Below are 13,918 nucleotides of genomic sequence, written 5' to 3'. Positions count from 1 at the left end.
CTGGCCAATGGGATTTGAGTGAAAGAGATGTGTGTTAATTTCTCACACATTCTCTCATTGTAAGGGCATGTTAAAGGGAAGAACTGTGTCCTTCCCTTGCTTTCTGACTGGAATGTGGATGGTGGGGGCAGTTACAGCAGCTCTCTTGGGCTGTCTTATCGACTGAATTGTGTCCCTGCCAAATTTATATGTTGAAGCCGTAAGTCCCAATGTGACTGTATTTGAAGATATGGCCCATAAGGAGATGATTAATGTTAAATAAATTACAATTGTGGGACTGTAATCCAATAGGACTAGTATCCTTTAAGAAGAGGCACCCAGAGGAAAGGTCATGTGAGGACACAGTGGGAAGGTAGCCATTTGCAAGCCAGGAAGAGAGACCTCACCAGAAACCAACTCTGTTGACACCTTGGTCTTGTACTTCCAGCCTTCAGAACAGTGAGAAAATGATTTCTGTTGTTTTAGCAATCAAGTCTGTGGTATTCTGTTATGGCAGCGTAATACACGCATGAGATAGAAGTCACACATTGAGGATGACAGGACAACAAAATTAGAAGGAACCCGGGTTCACGGTGGCTGTGAAGTTGCCATGCCAACCTTGGATTACCTTCTTGAAGTTCTACATGAGAGTGCACAAGCTTCTGTTATTTGGGGGTCTTTATTAAAGCCTCAAAGCATGTATTCAAATTAACACAGCAACCCTCCTTTGTAAAGAAGGGTTGGTTCAAAGTGAAACATTCCTATGTTGTATGTTTATAATTAGCTATGATGTTTAACTTAACTGTCTGGTAATGTTAGTTAATAGTGCATCCATAGTGAAATAAATCATTTTAAAACATACTTTTTGGCTTGCAACCCAATTAAGATCCCTAACAGAATATCAATTACATAAACAATTATTTGAAATAAAGTGACGGCCACTAAATATATGCTATCCAAACTAGTATCCCTACAGTGATGTTTTAGTGCTTTCTTGTAGCTACCTGCTCCTTCATCTTCCATTTTGTAGAAAAGGAGATGGTACTGGAGATTAAGCTTGTCTGCCTGGAAAAGGACAGGTATTCATTGTGTCGGTGATGTTTCCAATTTGTAGTTTCACACAGCCTCAAGAAACTAAGTAGGGACATGAAAATCATGATTCACAACTGTTGTCCTCAGAAACATCAAAAAAAGAATTTATGATGATGGACAGAATTTTTGAAGTAGCTTAAATTTATTATGCTAGTTGGTTGTCTTTGATAAGGAACTAAAGGTTTAAGTCAGTTCTCAGACTATGCAGACACAGACAGTAAAATATATCCTTAACATTTCATAAAAGCAACAAAGTTAATATTATTGAAATAATTTCTGAAGTTGATAGAAGGGATATGTTGAGACAATTTATGATGTGGTGGATGGAAACCTCTCCTGTACTGCAATTCTGAAGAATGACCTGGCAGACCACGAGCTATTTATACAGTGCACATGTGTGTATATACAACACACTTACAGACTTTGTGCATGATTTGTCTTCCACCTCTCCAAAGTCCTCTTCAGAACCAGAGATCTCTGCATTTGCTTATTTCCTGTGACATTTGCTGTTTCTCTGCATCTGGCCCCGTTTCTTCTCTCATAGTTTATAATAACCATCCCACCCGTTAGAGAGATATGGACAGCCACCCCCTCTAATTGTTAATACTGCTCTTAAAATGGATGGCAAGGTCTCTGCTGAGTATGTCAAGGATTCATAAAATCAAATCTAAACTTTTAATTTGTCACTCTTGGAGTGTGGGAATCTGACCTCTGATATACAGTCTCTCTCTTATCCTTCCATCTCAAAGTTTTCTTTCTTCAGCTTTTTAAAAAAATAAACATACAGTTATTGAGCACCTTGTGGCAGATGTGATGTTAGACTGTTTTGCATACATTGTCTTACTTAAAACACAAGAGTAGGCTGTGTTGTTATTGTCTATCCAATATCACATGCTTCCTTATTTCTTACTAACAAAACTTGAATTTTGCAGAAGAAATGGACCCAGATGCATACTTGCTTTTCCCACCCTCGTTTGCTGGTAGACCTAGCTGTGTCAAAGATGACTGTGCCACCATCTGGCCAGTGAGTAGAAGGATACTGTTGTAAAGAGGTGGTTCTGACACTGCCTTTGCTCTCTTGATAAAGGGAACAGAGATAGCTGGCATTACTGCGTCTTCTTTCTGCCTAAAACCCAGATATGGTGGCTGGAGCTCTTACGACCATCTTGCAGTGGTGAAGATGTCAGCCGTAACATCACTGAGCTGTTGAACCTATGTAAGCAGCTGTCTGAACTAACTGTCAAGCTTGACATCCTTGAACTTCTGAATCTGTGTCAGCAACTGCCAAGTTCCAAACTTCATATTAGGAATAAATAAAACTAGCAACTCATTGTTTAAGTCCCTATAGTCAGATTTTGTTATTTGTAGTTATCCTAATTGATACAACTCACAATGACACTGAAGTTGGTTTTAATTCTGCTCAGTCTATCTTTTTTCTTCTTTTCCTCTCCTTTACTGTATTCTCAGTCCATTTGTTTCTCCTCTCAGCTCTGTTTATCCTGATCCCTTTCCCATCCAGTGTTTCTATTTGATTTCATTTTCATTTTGAATTTTTCCTCCTTCCTCTGTTTCTTCCTGGAGTCTATAGAAGCCTGTCCTGTCCATCTATTGTATGATGAAATCTGACTCAGTCCAGGGAAATCAGTGATGTGGTTTTGATGTCCTTGTGGCCAACCTTTCTTATGTTACCCTAACTATGACCCATACATATCCCTAGATGGTTGAGGAAAGATAAGAAAAGAGTTTTCCTTAGGTCTTCGAAAAGTGTCCTGTAAAGAGCAATGATTTCCATGCTCTATGTGTACCCTCACAATACTGCTGCTGATTGCCTACCTAATAATCATTCCCTCGTCCTTCCTTCCTAGCTGAACCCTGATATTTTTCTCTGATAGTTGAGGCGGTTTGTGCTAATAGAATGAAGGCCCCTCCTCCAGCCACAAGAAATGATCTATAAGTATTCAAAGAATAATGCTAATCATATTTCCCTTGACTGAAATGGTCCATTTCCATCTATTCATGCATAGTCTACCTTTTCTATTAGCACCTTCAACATATGAATCCTAATTATTTTAAAGTCCCTTTATAGCCAGGCACGGTGGCTCACACCTGTAATCCCAGCACTTTGGGAGGCTGAGGTAGGTGGATCACCTGAGGTCGGGAGTTCAAGACCAGCCTGACCAACATGGAGAAACCCTGTCTCTACTAAAAATACAAAATTAGCCGGGGTGGTGGCGCATGCCTGTAATCCCAGCTACTTGGGAGGCTGAGGCAGGAGAATCGCTTGAACCGGGAGGCGGAGGTTGCTGTGAGCTGAGATCGTGCCATGGCACTCCAGCCTGGGAAAAAAGAGCAAAACTCTGCCTCAAAAAAAAAAAAAAAAACCACTCCCTTTATGATAATCCCAGCATCTCTAAGCTGTCTCTCTGTTGATTGCTTTATCTCTTAACATTGGACCTTTTTCCCCCCTTTCTTGTTTATGTCTCATAATTTCTACTGAATGCCAAGCATTTGTTTGAAGAACAGTAGGGGCTGAAGTGAATGGTATTCATGCCCAGAAATGGCCATGCCTCTTCTTCTGTCAAGTTGTTAGTGTGGTTGAGTTAGATAGGTTTGGGTTTTGTTACTGCTATCGTTACTTGTAGTGTGCCACAGACTTTGGATTCCTCTGGTGGGATGCTGTCTTTAGCTCTTGCTCAGTGGGAGGCCTTGGGTACTAGAGTACATTTTTCTGCTTTTGCTTCACTCTCAGATTTCAACTGTCCTTGCATGGTGGTTCCATGGAGGGATTTGCTTTCCCTGTTCTTGGTCCTCTTCTTGCAGTAGACTACTGTCGCTTTTCACTTGGTGCTAGGTTCTTGATTGGATGGGGATGGGACATTCTCAAGTTTTCTAGCCCAGCCTCAGTCTTAGGTAGAAACTGTGCACCTTGGCTTCTTCCTCTCCCTTTACTACTCATGGTCCCAAACTCTGTCTCCTATTGGTGTGTACCCTTAGGTAGGACAGATTTTTCCTGTACCCTCCCCAGAAGCAGCAGAACTCTGCCTTGTTTTCGTACAAGATCCTGGGGCCAAGAGATTTCCTTGCTCCTTCTCTAGGGGCAGATTGTTTTTGTTTCTATTCTTCCCCTAGAAGCAGTAGATCTTTGCCTGGTTGCCGGGGCCAGGAAGGAAGTTTTTATATAGTCTCACCCAAAGGCAGATGGGTTTTCCTTTTACCCCTCCCCAGGAGCTCTTTGGAGAAGGTTTTGCTGCGTTTTCCCCAGTGGCATAAGACTTTAGCTTTGTATGACAGAACGGTTAGGGGAAGTATGTAGTGCTTGTTACCTCTTCTCCAATGGCACTTGATCCCTTCCTACAAACTTGTGCAACTGAGAGGTACTGTCTCTGGTCTCCTACCCTGCCTTCAGTCTCCATGAGCCCCTGTTAGAGGCCCATGAAAACCTTGAGAGAGAGAGCTTCCCTTGTGTCTACAGCTCCTGATACATGAGCCCAAACTAAGTCTTTAGGAATTTGTTAACATTTTGGCTTTCTTCTTACTTCTCTGGCAGCCACCTTTTCTCCCTATGCATTGCCAAAAAAATGAAACAGTCTGTGTATCTCATTTCTCCTAGGAAAGTCCTGTCAATTTTTGGAATTCAATTTCTTTGGTTGTCTTGAGACCTCAGCTCTCTGATGGGCTTAAGAAAAGTTATGATTTTGTAGATTATCCAGATTTTTCTCACTGTTAGTAGGAGAGCAATGTACTCCTGCGGTTTTCTATATTCTAAGTAGAGCCAGAACTTTGAGAAACCTTAGCTGTTTTAAATATAAAATTTGTCCAAAATCTGCCCACTTCTCACCATTTTTACCACCCGCATCCTGATCTCATCCAGCATCATCTCTTACTTGCTTTATTACAAAATCCTTCCAACTAGAGTCCCTGCTTTTCTTCATGCTTTGAATGCAGTCTTTTCTCAACACGGTGGCCAGAGTGATCCTTTTAAAACATAAATCAGATCATGACATGTTTTTTGCTTTTTATTTTTTTTCCCCAAAACCTTCCAAGGATACCCCACCTAAAATAAAAACCAAAGTCCTTTAAGGAGGATACAGGGTGTAAGGCACGGCCCTCTCCCTCACTCCCTGTGCCCCAATCACGTGGCTGCTTGCTGTGCCTTGCACACGTCAGGCCCGTTCTAGCCTTAAGCGTTTGCAATGGCAGTTCCCCCTGCCTGGAACTCCCTCTCCCCAGGTACCGGCACCATTGCTCTGCTCTCACCTCCTTCACATCTATGCTCAAAAGACTCCCCTGGTAATGCTATTTCAATTGCTGCCCACCCACTCCCCACACCTCCAATCTTGCTTATTCTGATCTACTTGTTATTTTTCTGCATCACATTTATCATCTCCTAACATATTATGTAATTTACTTATTTTTAAGTCATTTTTGCTGATTTTCTATCTCCCTCTGCTAAACTGTCAACTCCAAAAGTAGAGGAATTATTATGTTTTGTTTTACGATACATTTTAAGTACCTCGAACCACACCTGGAACACAGCAGGTGCTCTCCTAAATATTTGTAGAATCAATGAATAAATGTTCATGGTGGTATTATTTGTGGATTGGGTTGCTGAAGGCAATCTGTCTCCATAATTGGGACAGTGGTGGGTAAGTGTTGAGGTTGTATATCATGAGATATATAACATAATACAATTTGTAAAAGTTAAAATGCCTATACACAAAAAAATATTCATTTTGCAAGCACACATACATGCAAAAATATATATTAAACATATTAGGATAGATGGTGGTAGGGAAGGACAATGTGAGTGTGGAAGGGAGAGAGGAGGAAACACACAAGGAAGAAAGAAAAGTGGAAGGAAGGGAAAGCATGGAACAGACTTCCCAAAGACAAATTAAAATAATGCATCGTGAAATGAGGAATAGGAATTAATTCAATACAAGGCATGTGAGGTTAAAAAATGCATTTCAGAACTTTCACTAACTCAAATTACTCTTGCCCTCTGTGGATCAGAACAGAAGTTTACTATGATTTAACTTCTCAGGTGGGGAATTTGTGGTTCAGGTTGAGTAACTGATGTAGGAGCTAAGACTCAGAAGACCCAAGACTGCACCTCATGAAGGGGCACTGTGATGCCCCTTGTCCGCAAGTGATTTGTAGCATTGCTGTGACAGCTAAGTCAGCCAGCTCTGCAATTTATTTCTTCAAGCTCTTTAATTTGTCCCAAGATTGATAGGTTTTTGGTCTCTAACCTAAGCTGTTTCTTTCCCTCTCTTTTACCAATAAAATATTTTTAAACCAAGGGCAAAATTATCATGTAACTTCTTTTGCTGTTTAAAATCAATTATGGGCTTTTTGGGAGTTTATGAAGTTACCTACATACATAATGCAATAAACAAACTGAATCAAACAAATCCCAAGTAAAGAGGCCGGTCATTAAGAGGCACTGAATGGAAGGGGCTCAGTCCCATGTGGTTCATATATTCTGAAGCTTTCCTGGAACAGAGCTTCACATTTCTCTGAACAGGAGACATGCAAGCATTTATTGTGAAACTCTCTTATTCTGATCTGCACGGGACGTTTTGTTCCTAATAACATGAAGCTGGTCCTTATCTCAGCCAATTCTTTACATGCTTGTGTTTTACTTTATTTTATTTGTACCCCAAACACTAAAAGAAATTATTTTACTGCCTTTCATAAAGAGATACATCAGAGAAGCTGGGTGTGAGAAGGGAAGCAAGGCAAAGCTCTGCTGTTTAGGAAATGAGAGCCCGGCTGGGGACTGGGTCCCTCCAGCCTCGGTGTGAACTCACTCAAAGCATGTCTGGGAGTTAAGAGATGGAGCTGTGCCCTTAAACAGAAATGATCACAAAGATCCATGATGAGTTCTTCCAGCAGATGGGTAAACTGAGGTTAGGATTGAATGGAAGGATTTTGAGGGTGAAGCTAGCAAAAGGAAACGTACTCACTCAGAAAGAACGGGTTGCAAGTCCCCTGCATTTCTTCTCCCTCCCTTGGTGCTGACAAAGCAAGTCTTCCCAAGGTTTCCAGGATAAATGACCCAGAAACATATGGATTACATTTTCCCAGAAACTCAAATGTCTTTCACGATGAAGTGGAAAACTGCTCTGAAAATACACACCAGAGGTTACCTTTGAGCCCCAATTCATCCAAACAGATTTTAAGCTATGTTGCTGATTTTTAAAAACTAAGTAAATTTATAGACTTGAATATGTTCTTAGCACAAAGAATAAATAACAGTAACTGGTAGGTTTTCAACCCTTTTAGGTGAATTTCCCTCATTGTAACAGGCCGGGCCAAGGACCCAGGCACCCGTGGTCTGGGGAGAGTTTCTAGGAACTGTGGGTTATTGCTGGCAGCTGCTTCTTTCTGCTCTCATGACCTTTCTTCCCTCCCTCTTCTCCAGCAAGGGTGCCATCAGCACAGCTTACCACAGAGGGAGCATGCCTCAAGAGAGGAGGTGAGGGGAGAAGTCATTCATTCATGCAAAACCATACGTTCATGCATTCATTCCTTCATCCAACAAATATTTCTCAAACACTTAATATGTGCCAGGCACTTCAGGTGCTGGTCATTTCGTCTTCTGTTGAGCGGGGCTGCATTCGATTGCTAGGACTACTGTAACAAGCTGGTGGCTCACATAACAGAAGTGTATTGTCTCACAGTTCTTGAGGCTGCAAGCCCAAGATCGAGGTGTCGGCAGGGTTGCTTCCTTCTGAGGGATGTCAGAGAGAATCTGTTCTATGACTCTCCTCTAGCCTCTGGTGCTTTGCTGGCAATCTTTGGCATTCATGGGCTTATAGAAACATTACTTTGATCTCTGCCTTCATCTTCACATGATGTTCTTCCTGTGTGTGTGTCTGTTTCCAAATTTTCTTTTTTTATAAGGACATCAGTCACATTGTAATTAAGGACCACCCTAATGGTTTCATTGTAACCCGATTACCTCTATAAAGATTCTGTCTCTAATTGAGGTCACATTCTAGGGTACTGGGGGTAGGATTTCAACATATGAATTTGGGAGGCATATAATCCATGATATGGACTAAGCAATATCAGACTGGCTGATCATGTCCTGTGTATCCATCCCTTTGAGTTATAGGAGAATAGCCTCTCTGCACAACCATCTTCTCTGGAACTTGGGAGCCAGGAGTCCCAGAAATGCCCCCAAGAAGTAGAAATTATCTCTAGGAGGCATAGTTGGACCTAGGGATCTCTTTAGTGGCTTCCCCAAAAGGCCATGGTAAAAAACCTACTCCCAATTTGATTAAGAAGATTAGCAAGTTGCCTGGAGTCCCCATTCCTCTTCTAAGACAGGAGAGAGAAGAAGGTAGCTAAGCAGCAGTGTGGCTTCAAATGCCCTGGGCTACTAGCTTTTTTTTTTTTTTTTTTTTTTTTTGGCATTAAGTAAAATATGATTTGCATATAATTCTTTTCTCTAACCAACAAATCATTATAATTTGCTCTGGGAGAGCCAAGGTGAGTTTAACAAAATTAATATGTTGTCTACCAGAAAGAAAAATATTCTAAAGTGTGATTTTCAGGTTTCTTTAGCCAGTGTTAAACATTTGTATCATACTCATGGAGTTTTTACACTGAACTCAGGAAGCAGTTAGCCTGGAGAGAAGGCTTATTCAAGGTAACAGTCAAGGTAGAACTTGCTATGTGCCCAGGAGGCTAAGCACTCTCTGAAGATCTTCCAGCTTTCAGGCATGGCTACTAAGTAGCGAGATGAGACATGAATGCAGGGACTGTAGCTATGGAGCATGACTCTTAACCACTATGCAGTAGTCATTAGTGAAGCACTGGGTTTTGCAGCCGAACCTCCTGACCCCAGTCCAATGTTTTTCCACAATCCCACCCAGCTTTCTATCTTGCCTTACTCCAGCCCACTATGCATACAACTACTAGGACAATCTCTGTAAAGTACCACCCTCATCATAATATTTTCTGTTTACAAACCTGCAATCACTTTATCTTGCTGACTGAGGTTAGTACAAATTCCTCACTTGGTATTGAATGTCCATGACAAAAATTTCTAGTCTTGTTTCTTAGAGTTTCCTTGCACTCCTAAACTCTTCAGCCAAACTTGGCTGCAAAGACTTCCCTAAAAAGAGCCTGTTTCTTCTGCCTTTTCCCAGGCTGTTTCCCAGACCTGGAGAGCCCTCCTTCCCTTTCCTTTAGAATAGTCTAAAATACCCTTTTTTTTTTCTTGTTCTTCTAATAGATATAATTTAATGTGCCAGAGGCTGCTGATTGCCTGTCAACATCTACTTTCCCTTTCACCTTTTAGAAAGAGAATCTTTGAGTTTTGCAAGGCATATAACTCCCTGGAATGAAGGCGTTTCCCAGCTTCTGTCATAACTCAGTGTCCAAGGAGCTGTGACCAGAAGCAAGGTGTACAACAACTGCGTCACATCTAAGAGAACGAAGTACATCTTCCCTCTCTTTCTCCCTCTTTCCACTAGATGAAATACAGACCAAGGTGGTGTATTGTGGAGCTATACTGTCTTTAGTCATGCAGATAAAGGCAACAACATAAGAGATGGCAGAGCCAAGAGTTAGATGGAACCTGGGCCCCAACAAAATGGACCTGTCATATCAGCCCTGGACTCCCTGTCCTCAGACCATTATGTATGAGGAAAAAATATTTCTATCTTGTTTAAACCTCTGTTTGGTTTTGGTAATTCTTGGCTGTCTTTGTTACAGTAGCCAATCTGTATCCTCAGAAATACTTTCTTACAATGAGTTCACGTCCTTTGCAGGAACATGGATGAAGCTACAAGCCATCATTCTCAGCAAACTAACATAGGAAAAGAAAACCAAACACCGCATATTCTCACTCATAAGTGGGAGTTGAACAGTGAGAACACATGGACACAGGGAGGAGAACATCACACACCAGGGCCTGTCAGGGGTTGGGGGACAAAGGGAGGGAGAGCATTAGGACAAGTACCTGATGCATGCGGGGCTTAAAACCTAGATAATGGGTTGACAGCTGCAGCAAACCACCATGGCACATGTATACCTGTGTAGCAAACATGCACATTCTGCACATGTAATCCCAGAACTTAAAGTAAAAAAAAAAGAAAGAAAAGAAAAGAAATATATTCTTACTTCTTTGATCATCTACACCCCTTTGAGTTTTTCCTAAAGCATTTCTTAAATTTACCATGTAGCAGAGTAAACATGGAGTTTGAAGCTAGATAACCCTGGCTTTGAATCCCATCTCCACCACTTCTCAGCTGGGTGGCTCCAGCCTACTTGCTTAGTCTCTCTGAGCTTCAGTTTCTTTACCTGCAAGCACTGAAGACAACAGTCCATGGAGTAACTTTCCACTATTCTGAGCTGCCTCTCCAGGGCGATTTTCATCTGGCTGTGTGGACCTCATGAGTCACTCTTCTCCACTATAGGAAAATACCAACCACAGAAACCAAAATGTTCACATCTGCTACTCAGGCACCCTCTCCCACGAAGCAAGCTGGAAACGCTGACACATTCTCCAGCTCTCCCTTGGCTATAATCTGGGCCAACCATCACCCCTCTGTTTGTAGATGCAAGGCTATGATTCACCCTTCCTCAATCCAACTTCTTACATAAAGAGATTATTATAATTCCAAATTCCCAGCTTATTCTTCATACACTCATAGATGCTTAGAGTTACAAGGCACTTGAGGGTCTTGTGGTCCAATCTTCCCTCTGAAATTAGTGGGGCCCTGGTGAGGACTTCCTCCACAGCCTGTCTCACCAGCAGGCATCTTGCCTCTGCTGCATGTGTCTACTTTGTCACATGGCAGCCTGTTCTATTTTTTGACAGCACAATCATTATAGGGTTCCTCCTGATGTTTTTACTTGGTCTCATTTCTAGAAGGTTCAACACTTAAAAACGTTAACCCAGGATGGAATAATTCACAGACTGTGCTCTACAGAGAGCTAATCTAATTTCTTATATACATCTTTATTGATGTCAATTTTGGGAGACTTTTCATCATCTTCTTCATCTTCTACCATCTCACACATGGTTAGTGGTTTTCAGATGTTTCTAATCAAGCATCTCTATCAGTAAATACTTTTTGAGCATGTGTCTCTGGACATATCCATATTTATTTATATAATAATATATGTATTACTGTGTTAGCATTTTAGAAAATGAATGAGACACATATAAAAATAGATATTAAAGATGATAAGAAAAATGTAAGTGTGAGTTCAAATAGTTCCTCCTCACATTTCAAGGGATCATCTTGCACATCCTCTGGGCTGCAGATCTCTCTCTTTGGAAATGACTGAACTCTTCATGATGCCCCTCCTCACCAGCACACAAGCCTTATATGAGGACAGAGATTCTGTCTTACGTTCTCTGTTGTGCCCAGTGCTCAGAACAATGTTTGACTTAGAACAGTGTCTGGTGCACAGGAAACATTCTGTAAATTTTTAAAAATTTGATTTTAAAAGTGATTCCCAGACCTTTATTTATAGCATAAATTCCTCATGTCCAACTGTCTACAAGACAGCTTCACCTGGATCTCCTCAGGTAGTTCAAACCCAACACACATCCAGCTGAACTCTTCATCTCTAGTGTCTTCCTCCACCAAAGTGTCTTCATTTGATTCTCACTGCCTACTTCACACCTGCCTCCCATGTCACTAAACTGGTTGACATTAGACCCACGACTGACTGATCTCACTTTAAATTAAAGACCATACGTCTCAGGTGGACAGGCACCATTGCTCCTCAATTCAAACACATCTTCTATCCCACTTCCTCTCCTGATCTCGTGGCTACTTCTCCATATCTCCTCCCCACTTCTCAAAACTTCAGCGCCCTTCCACTTCCTTACTATCAGCTGAATATTTTGCTGAGAAAATAAGGACAACTGGAAAGAACTTCTCTTGGTAGGACCAAATCCACCACACTTCAAGCACTTGAGTCCCTATGTTCTCCTTTTCCTCCTCTTCCAGTGAGTGAGGTCGTACCTATTCCCAAGACTAACCTCTCTCTACTTGTGCACTGTCTCTTCTGCCCACTCAAAGCTTTGATGCCTACAATTCATTCCTCTTTGTCCTGCATCATTAATTTCCCCCTTTCCACTGAATATTTTCCATCTGCACATAAACATGCTCCAAAAAAAATGAAGTAAAATCCTTTTGACTCCCCCTAGCTGCCACCCAGGTCTCATTTGCATTCTCTGTACAGTTCCAATGCCAAGATTTTTGAAAGTCGTCTGTAGTCCTTATCTTCATTTGCCTACCTCCCATTCTTTCTTCTTTTTGTCATTACCACTTTGCCAGCATGACTATTGTCAAGGTTGCCAGTGATCTCCATTTTACCATGTCCAGTGGTTAATTTTCTGGCCACATTTTACTGGATCTCTCAGCAGCATTTTGCACATAAGATCACTTCTTCCTACTTGAAACAATTTCTTGGCATTTGAGACACCACGCTCTTCAATTTCTCCCACCAGCAGCTCCTTCTCAGTCTCCTTCACTGGCTGCTCCTCCTCCTCCATTCAACTACTGTATCTTGAGTGGCCAAGGATCCATCCAGGTCTACGTTCACTTTCCTATCCATATACAGCTCCCTGGGTAATTTTATCCATGCTTGTGATGTCAAGTGTGTTCAAATTTGTATTTCAACCCAAACCTTACCCATGAACTTCAGACTTGGGTATCTAGCCACCTCTCCTCTTAGGTGTTCAGAAGACTTTCCACATGCAATATGTCCAAAATAAAACCTTTGATTTCCTCCTCCACCTTCTTAAATCCTATTCCTCCCAAACACTTCTCAAGCTCGGTAAAAGGAACCAACACCCACCTGATCTCAGGTGAAGAACCCAAGAGTAATTCTCGATTCCTGTTTTTTCCCACATCCAATCCATCAGCAAGTCCTAATTTTTCTATCCTTAAAAAGCTGAAAAGACAATCCCCTTCTCAGCTTTCACTGTGACAACCCAAGTCTCAGCCACCATCTTTTTTTTTTCCTCTGTGTCTCTCAAATTTGTTCTGTTCCCCAGAACCAGAGTGATTTAAAATGACAACAAAAACAGAAGTCAAATTATGTCTTTCTCCTGCTTAAACCCATCCAATGGCTTCCCATCACACTTAGATTAAAATCCACACTCATGGCTGGGTGTAATGGCTCACACCTGTAATCCCAACACTTCGGGAGGCCAAGGCAGGCAAATCACTTGAGGTCGGGAGTTAGAGACCAGCCTGGCCAACACGGTAAAATCCCATCTCTACTAAAAATGCAAAAATTAGCTGGGCGTGGTGATGGGCACCTGTAATCCCAGGTACTTGGGAAGCTGAGGCAGAAGAATTGCTTGAACCTGGGAGGCGGAGGTTGCAGTAAACCGAGATAGTATCACTGCACTCCAGCCTGCGCAACAGAGTCAAACTCCATCTCAATAAATAAATAAATAAATAATAAGTAAATAAAATTCATACTTACTATTATGGTGGTCAAGGCTATAAGAATCCAGCCCCTGCCTGCTTTTTTCCTTTTTGTTGTTTGTTGAACAAGAATGTCTTGTTTTAGTAGAGGATCTATATGCTCACTATCCCCTTTGCCTGGATATCTTCTCCCCGGGACTTCTCATAGCTTTCTCCCTTAGTCTCTGCTCTAACATCACCTCCTCAGAAAAGTCTGACTCCTGCATAAAATAAACATTGTGCCCTACCCTTATATCATGCTTTACTCTTCTTCAGAAAGCTTCTCGCAGGCTGAAATTACATTATCTCTTCATATATTTACTGACAGTCCTCCAGTGGAATGTAAGGTCCTAAAATTAGGGCTTTTAAAATTTTGTTCAAAGCTCTATTCCCAG

Source organism: Mandrillus leucophaeus, unplaced genomic scaffold (genome assembly GCF_000951045.1).
Source record: "Mandrillus leucophaeus isolate KB7577 unplaced genomic scaffold, Mleu.le_1.0 Scaffold762, whole genome shotgun sequence".
NCBI lineage: Eukaryota > Metazoa > Chordata > Mammalia > Primates > Cercopithecidae > Mandrillus > Mandrillus leucophaeus.
This window is presented reverse-complemented; position numbering follows the sequence as displayed.